Source organism: Equus caballus, chromosome 7 (genome assembly GCF_041296265.1).
Source record: "Equus caballus isolate H_3958 breed thoroughbred chromosome 7, TB-T2T, whole genome shotgun sequence".
Taxonomy (NCBI): Eukaryota; Metazoa; Chordata; class Mammalia; order Perissodactyla; family Equidae; genus Equus; species Equus caballus.
The window spans coordinates 3,757,997-3,766,330 of NC_091690.1; the positions used below are offsets into that span (position 1 = coordinate 3,757,997).

Consider the following 8,334-nt stretch of genomic DNA (forward strand, 5'->3'; position numbering starts at 1 on the left):
CGGGCGAGGGACGGTCCTGCAGCCGGCACGTGGTTCCCAGCCCGGCCCCTCGGGACGCGCCGGCCGCCTTCGCGCAGCATTTAATTTGAGTCAAGTTTATCATGATGACCGATATTAATGGAATCAGGGCCGACGTGGAGGGAGCGCGTGCCGCCTGGGCCCCGTGCTCGGCCCTCCCGGCTGGTTCTCGTGTCGGTGCCGCTGAGGAACCCCCCCTCACACCCCCGGGTGGCTGCAATTCTTCAACCCATTTTACAGCCTGGGAAACTGAGGCTCGGGGCCGGCGAGTGAGGTGTTCCAGGTCCCACGACCGGCAAATGGACACGTTTTAAGGAAAAGAAAGACCTGAGGTTGTAAAATAGGGCAATTTCACGGAAAATCGAGATTGCTGGTTTTTCTATGAAAACCCGGCCCGTCTGGCTGTGGAGCCATCCGGGGCGCACGCCACCCATCGGCACCCCCCGTGTGGCCCCTGTGGGCACCGGGGTTTGAGAAGGATGTTCCTCCCACCTCTTCCTGCCTCAGTTTCCCCCTCTGGACTGGTGTGAGGGGACCAGCCCGGGGGGCAGGCAGGTGTGGCTGGCTGTGTGGCCTTGGGCAAGCTCCTCTCCCTCTCTGGGCCTCAGCCTGGCTGCTGTTCCAAGAGCTGGTTCCCGAGCTCCCAGGTACCCATGGGCAACGACATTTGCATCCAAGCCCTGGGGGGCTTTGGGGACCCCATAGGGTCTGCCCCAGCCCACTCACTCCTCCACCCGATCCTGCTCCCCCTCACCTCCTGCCACACAGCGGCTGCACCCCTCCACCCCTTGCACTTGCTGTCCCCATACCCATCCACCTGTCTCTCCTCGGAAAGGCCCTCCTGTCCCCAAGTCAAAACAGTGGCTGAGTGACCGCTGGCCGCCACCAAATTTTTGGTCTCAGCCGAACCCACTGAGTTTTTCTTGCTTATTCACGTGCCGACTCCCCCCAGAGACGGCAGGTCCGCGTCCGCCTGGTTCTCTGCTGGATCCCCAAATTTCATTCCGATTTTCTCTTATTTAAAAAAAAAAAAAGGAAGGAAAAGAACGTACATGGCGCCGCCCGCCTGCCAGGCGTGTATTAACCCACACACCCCTCAACTGTGAGTGAGGCGATGCCATGGCACCCATTTCACAGATGGAGAAACTGAGGCACAGGGCGGCTACGGAGCTGGCCCGAGTCCCCACGGCTGGCAAGCCACAGAGCTGGACCCCGAACCCATAGGCCGGTTCTCGGGGTCGCCGGCAGCCAGGACTCGACACCCACGGATGACCGAATGAATGAATCAGAGGACAGACGAACGGACAGATGCCCGCTCGCCAAGCTCATTGACTGACCCGTCTTCTGAGCGCCCCGCAGGGGCCGCCAAGCTGAGACCTCCCCCCTCGTGCTCACTCGAACCCACCGCGAATTCAGGGGCCACCGCCCGGGGTCTCAGGGGTGCCTGGAACCTTCCACGGCAGCCGCCTGCCCTCCCCCACTGGCCTCCCGCCGCTCGGATCCCGCCAGGCGCCTGGCCCGGTCCTGCCGCAGAAGTGGGGCGGCCTTGATTGAGCAGCCAGCGACGGGGAACGCCCCAGTTTGCGGCGGCTGAGTCATCCTGCCATCTCTGCCGGCCGTGCTGGACCCCGCGGAGGGGGCCGGGGGTGGGGGCTGCCGGGGAGGCCCCGCCGGGCAGGTCCGCGAGGCACCAACACGTCGCTTCACCCGCATGAACACATTTCATCCTCCCGACAACTGGGAGCGGGGGGCACTATTACTCTCCGTTCTGCAGATGAGAAAATGGGAGCACAGAGAAGTTGGGGAACCTGCCCCAGGTCACACAGCCAGCGAGTGGCCGAGCCGGGATTTGAACGCCAGGAAGCCTCGGTCCAGCTTCTTCTGAGGACGGCAGCTGGGAGCCCCAGAGTTGCCACAGTGACTCTCAGGGGTCCCCAGCATCAAAATGATGTCTTTAGCAACTGGGCAGACCCCCCCCCGGCCTCCTCCCTAGGAGTCAAGACTTCAGAGTCTGGCATCATTGGCCCTGAGTGAGATTTCCCGTTCTGTCACTTAGGGGCTGTGTGACTCCAGGCCAGGAAGACGCCCTCTCTGTGCCTCAGTTTCCCTGTCTTCGAATGGCACCCGCAGGGGGTGTGCCGTCCAACGGAGACGAGGATGCTCCTAATTTACTCAGCAGAGGGCCAGGCCTGGGCGCCAACGCCAAAATAAGCTGGAGCAGCTATTCTCATCGCTGACATCCCCTCGTTTGCTGACAGTGGGGTTAATTATAAGCGGCATTAAATTATACACACACAGACGCGGCGACCTCGCCTCCCCAGCACCCCCGAATTTCCACCAGCGCCCAAATCCCCACGCGACAGGGACATCAGCGAGCAGGTTCCAGGGGCCCCTCACCGCCCGGCACGCCGCCCTCGGGGGGTCCCAGGCCTCTGGGGCTGCAGCTGGGGAGAGAGGAAGGAGAGAATGCGGAGGAAAATTAGGATTTTCCGTTCCCCCAGTAAGAGGACAGGAGACGCCTGACGGTGCTCACATCAATGATTTCAAAAAACAAACAGTCGTGGGCTGCCCCAGGGGGCTGTGGACAAAATTTGCCCCTTCAGAAAAACGATGTTCACCATGCACCCCCAGCGAAGGCGTGTGGGGGGGACGGGGTCCCCGAGACCCAGAAATGCGAGCTCCGAGCCCCCCGCCGGGGTGGGGTCCACGGGAACCAGAACAAAACCCGGGTGTCTTTTCAGACACGGGGTCCCGCTGGCCTCTGCAGGACCCTGAGGACCGAAGAGGGGACTCCGTCCGCGGCCAGCACAGAACAGCGCCGACCCCCAGGTCCAGCCCGGCCAGGCTCACCGGCTCCAGGGAGGGCTCCCCGGAGGAGGGGGAAAAAGAGAGATGAAAATAAAGCAACTCGACTCGAAAGTCGAGGCCCCGTCCGTGAGTCACTCCCGCCCGCTTGTTAATTTTCGCCATTGCACAAGTGTGAGCCAATTGATTTTTCATATTCCCCACGCACACCCCCCCCCCCAACACTTCTGAAATATCAGCCAGAGACGAGACAGAAATGGTACGCCATGGTTCTCTTTTTTCCTTTTTTTTTTTTTTTTTTGAGTGTCTTTTCTTTCCTTAAAGATAAAAGAGAGAAGGGAGAAAAACACACCCCACGTACTCCACTCCACCGCCTTGAGCTGCCAGAGGGTCGGAGAGGGTGCAAACGGGACCCGAGAATAGAACACCCAGGTGTCCCCACTTGCTGTGCGTCTCAGAGCTCAGATCTGTCTGTCTCTGGGCTGCTCCGGAGGATGGGGCAACGTGCACTTGAACCCCAACTCCCCGTGCAGGATCCCATCTTCCCCGACTTGCAAGCCGGTAGCTTTCTGGTTCCAGACCCAGGGAAGGTGGGAAGAAGACAAAACTGACGACGCGTCTGGGGAGCCCCAGAACCCACATTCTCCCCGACCCGGGCGGTGGCATGACTTTGTCCACAGACCCGCGGCGGTTCCGCCGGCTGGGCACGTGGAGCCTGCACGGGACCCCCCCCCGGTTATGCCTTCATGTTGTTGTCCCCTCCCGTCCCCAGCGAGCCGCCCTGCCCGGCAGGCAGCTGGGGTCTCCCCAAACACCCCGGCCCGGACATCTCGGGCTGCGGGGAAGGACAGAGCAAGGACAACTCGCACCGATCGCCCGGGAGGGGCGTCCTCCTTGCAAATTCCGGGAACCGAGACGCCCATCCCCGTGCAGAGGAAAGCCGGGGACCCCGGGGTCTCAGCACCCCTGCCTCCCTGCAGAAGCATGAGGCCCCCCAGACAGGAGCCATGGCCGCAACGCGCCCGCCAAGCCCACTGCGCCTCCCAGAACCTTCCGCTGGCTCCACAAATGGAGCCCGATGCAGCGGGGGGAGCCGCTCTCCGCCGAAAACACTAAGCTTTGTCAATTATCCCCCAAACCCGCTGGGTTTATATATATCCGTCTTTATTTTTAGGGTTTTCCTTCCCCATCCTGAACTCTCTTGACGCCCCCCCTCCGCTCCCCCCACGCACGGCGGCTGAACTGAAGTCAAAGGAAGCCGGTGAACCAGGGGCCACGTGGCGGCCACCCCCCCCCCACCCCGCCCTGGACTCACACGGTCCCCGCCCGTCCCTCGCTGGCCACCTCATTGACCATCGTTCGGGCCACGCGGCCGCTGGGATAGTCAGCGAAGCCACAGGTCTCCCAGAGGCGGCAGGTGGAGGGGACAGCCGGGCTCCCGCACCTGTGAAACACAGCTGAGTGCCAATCCCAAGGCGGAAGGGGAAACTGAGTCACCGCCCGGAAAGCCACAGGCAGAGCGGAGGTGGATCCGTCTCCTGGACCGGCCCCAGGTCTGGGGAAGGCCGGGCAGAGCCGCACGGTCTGCACCACCCCGTGAAGAAGAAAACGGGTGGATGGCGCCAGCTCCAGGAGTGTCCACCCAGACGCCACCACCACGACGTCCCTGACGACCGGCTTCCCCTCCCTCCATCAGCTCCCAACAACTCGGCCCAGAGCCACCGTCCCCGTGTTGGGAGAAAAACACCGCGTGTCTCCGAGTGGGGCCCATGGACGTGGGAAGACGCCCGGAATCCCCCGGGAAGCAGGGAAAAAAGAAAGACGCTCGGATGCTCCGAGGGGATGCAAAGAGAAGCGCGGGCAGTGGGCGACGATGATGTCCGTGCCGGCTCTCAGCGCCCCTCTCTCTGTCCCCCGTCCCCCCACAGCCCAGCTCAGGGATCGTAGAGGAGGGGGGACCCCCTGGGAGTCCAGCTGCCACCCCAGCAGCGCCCTCCGGGGCCACGCCCCGCCACACCAGAATGACCCCTCCTCCCCCGTCTCCTGCAGCGGGTGGGGAGTGGGCCAGGCCATCGCCTCCAGGGGAAAGCCACTGACAATGACAGCACCGGCCCCGTCACCCCCTGGGGGGGCCGATGTCATCGGCCGGGATGGCAGGAATAGGAAAGCTCATGAGCTCACCGGCAGGCCGGGTCTCCCGCGACGTTTTGTTTCCCTGAGCCCAATTATACCAACTCTCCGGGCGATCGTGGGCAGCGGGTGGCAGCCCCCAGGGGGCTGGGGGGGCCGGGGCCCCACACAAAAGTGCACCGTCATGGTGAAGGTGCCCCCCGGGGCCCCCGGGAACAGGGCAGGAAGATCAGGGACGCGGCCAGACGGCGGGCAGCAAGGGATGCCCAGCGAAGGGCACTGCGGGGAGGGAAACAAGGGGGTCCAGCTGGAGACCCGGGCCCGAGTGGGCGGGCTCTGGGATTGGGGGGCCGAAAGCAGCCGCCCCCAGCCCCAGCTGCCTGCCTTCCGCAGCCAAAGTATCAGCTGGCAGAGGAAAAAGGGACTGAGGGACAGAAGGCGCGAGGATTGGTGGGGGGGGGGGCACAAAGGAAGGGGACCCTGGGAGGGGGAGGGGAGCTATGCAAATGGCAGGATCCACCGAGTCCCTCAGCCATTAATAAAAGCTCAGCCGGCGGGGCTGGCATCAGAGGAGTCTGGGCGCAGGCAGACGGCAGCTGGAGGGCAAGGCAGAGCGCCCCGAAGCAGAGGGGCCCTGGCCCCCTGCACCCCAAGGACAGCAGTGATGGGCGACCCGGAGGGATGGCCAGAACCCCAGCAGCCAGAGTCCGCGGGGAGGCGGCTGGGGGGCCCAGAGCGGGTGGGTCCCCGTCCTTGGGACCCTGCAGCTTTGTCCCTGCTTCTTAGAGTCCTAACGCCCAGCCTGGACCCCCTCGACACCCGCCTTCCCCGGCCGCGTTGGCCTCGCTGCTTTTTCAGGGGTTCGGCGGGAGGCAGAAGGGCCCCACGCTCAGAACGGGGACTTCCCCCCATGGAGATGGGGAGGAGGGGGGCAGGGGAATCCCAGCTGAGCCCAGGAGGGGGAAGGGAGTGTCCCCCACAGGGAGGCGCTGGGAGATTTCCTAACTGGGGGACGAGGTCTCAAGGGGATGGCCGAATTTGAGGAAGGGTCGCAGAAGGTGGGGGGGGGGTGTATTTTCAAAATCTTCACATTTACGGGGCTCCTCGAGGAGGATCTGAAATGGGGGGTGCGAGCATCACGAAGGAGGCGGCTCCAGATTTGGGGGGGTGTGGCTGAAAAAAAGATTCCAGTTCGCGGTGGGCTCCCCGTATTGAGAATTTTGGAGAGAAAGCAGCCGAAGGGGACCTAGGGGCTTTTCGTGGGGGGGGTGGAGGAGGGGGAGTGTCCAAGGGGTGATCTCAAATTGGGGAGAGATTTCCACAAGGAGGAGTGAACTTGGTCGCAGCCTGGCCGAAACCCTCGTGCCCAGGGCACGGGCACTCCAACTCGGGGGGCTCTCCTCAGGGCACGCCCCCCCCCCCGCGCCCCTTTTAACCCGGTTCCGGCGGCTCCGCCCCCGGGATGACGTCACCACTACCCCCAACCCCCGAGGGGGCTCCCGGGGCGCGCAAAACCCGCGGGGCTGGCGGCTCGAGGGGCGGCTTCCCCTCTCCTGGGATCCCCACAGGGTCCCCAGCGCCGAGGGGAGTCGGGTGCCCGACGCGCGCGCCCGGCCGCCGGAGTCCCAGGGGCTGGGGGCTGAGCCTCGCCCCGCCCGGGGGGCTGGGAGGGGGCGCCAGGGCCGCAGCAGGGTGGGGCAAGGCCAGGGTGCCGGAGGGGCGCCCCCCACCCCAAGGGATAGACGAGGCCGGGAGGGCGCTTGGGGGACACGGCGTTGAGTCGGGGGGTCTCCGGGGGGAGGGGGATTGGAGAGCGAAAGCGGCGGGCAAGGCAACTGCCCCGCGCGCACCGGCCGATCCCCCTCGCTCCACCCGGAGCCACCCGTCCCGGGCTGGTCTCCACTCCGGGGCGCCCCCAGCACAGCGCCCCCTGGGTCTCGGAGACAGAGGGGACCCCGGCCGGCACACGCGCGCGTCCCCCCTCCGCGCCTCCGCCCCGCCCGCAGCCCGGGGTGGTGCAGCCGGCGGCGCTGGGCAGCTTCCAACGCCGCGCTCCGGGCGAGTCCAGCCCAGCCCCCTCCCCGCCGCTGCAGCCCCCCGCCCCGCTCGCCCGCCGAGCCCTCCCCGCGGCCCCCCAGCGCGCCGGGGCCCAGCCCCTGGGTGGGGGGTGGGGGGGGCATTGTTCGGCCGCAGCTGGCCGGGCATGCAGCCGGCTGCAGCGGGGCATCCTCGGCGCACAATGGCCGTGCAGCTTCCCCGGCACAAAGCCGGCGCGCTGCCCACTCGGCTGCTCCGAGACCCCCCGCTGGAGCGCCTGCATCCTTCTCGCATCCATCGAATCCCGGAGGCGCCCTCCCCGGGTACCTGGAGGCGGGCTGCGCTGGGCTCCCCGGCTCGGCCCCGCTTCACATCCTGGCCGGGGCATGGGATCCGAGCGCCGGGGCTCGCGGCGTGCGCGCGCCGGCCGGGCCGCCGGGCTGCCGGGCGAGGACACTCACTGCGGCTCGCGCTCCCCTCGCGCCGGCTCGCGCGCCCCCCTCCCCAGCCGGTGACGTCACCCTTCCGCCAGCGCCGCCGGCCGGGGGCGGGGCACGGGGCGGGGCCGGCCGGCGCGCGTCACTGCGCAGCCGCGCCGCCGCCACGCCCCCTCCGGCCAATCGGGCGGCGCGGCGCGGTCACGTGGCCCCGGGGGGGGCGTTTAAAGGGCCGCGGGAGCACGTGGGGCGCGGGGCTGCGCGGGCCACGTGGGCGGCGGGCGCCGCGCGAGGGACCCCGGCGACCGCGGGTGCGCGCGCGAGATCCGGGGCGCGTGGCGGCAAGGCCGTGGTGCTTGCTGTGCTCTCAACTCTGCCGTGGCTCCCTAGTGCCCTTCGAGAACAATCCAGCCTCCACTTTCTGCTTTCACACCCGTCGCTCTGCCCCCGGTCTCCGTGCTCCAGCCAAGCCCGCTCCTTGCGGTTCCTCCAGCCTGCGCATTCTTGACTCAGTGCTGTTCCATCACCCGGAATCATGTTCCCCCCAAGATCTTTCCCTTTTCTTTCTGATTTTTGCTCAAACGACAGCTCCTTGGAGACGCCCTCCTTGATGACGGCCATCAGAGCCGCCCCACGCTCCATTCTCTATCCCGTCATCCTGTTTTTATTCTGGTCACTCTAGGAGGTGACTCCATGGGGCCTGAGGATCCCCGTGGATTGATTGAATGATTGAAGGAATGAATGAAGCACTGTTTTAGGCAGAGTAAGTGCTGTACAAACGTGCCACCTGATGACCATCCCCTGCTGCCCTGGAGTCTGGACCAACCGCGTGGGATCCCAGATCAGACGCTGACTTGCCGTGTGGGGCCCCGAGCCTCGGTTTTTCCTCTGGCAAAATGCGTTTGCC

The 8,334-nt window shown here is 65.8% G+C and overlaps 1 protein-coding gene across 1 annotated transcript in view; it reads right to left on the minus strand.

Annotated features, from left to right (window-relative positions):
* The window catches only part of PTPRS (protein tyrosine phosphatase receptor type S), a 95,334-nt gene extending 87,830 nt beyond the window's left edge, over positions 1-7,504 (minus strand). The window contains exon 1 of the mRNA XM_023644493.2: positions 7,318-7,504. The gene's annotated coding sequence lies outside the window, so the exon portion shown is untranslated. The remainder of the gene's footprint in view (positions 1-7,317) is intronic.
* Positions 7,505-8,334: the final 830 nt, after the last annotated feature.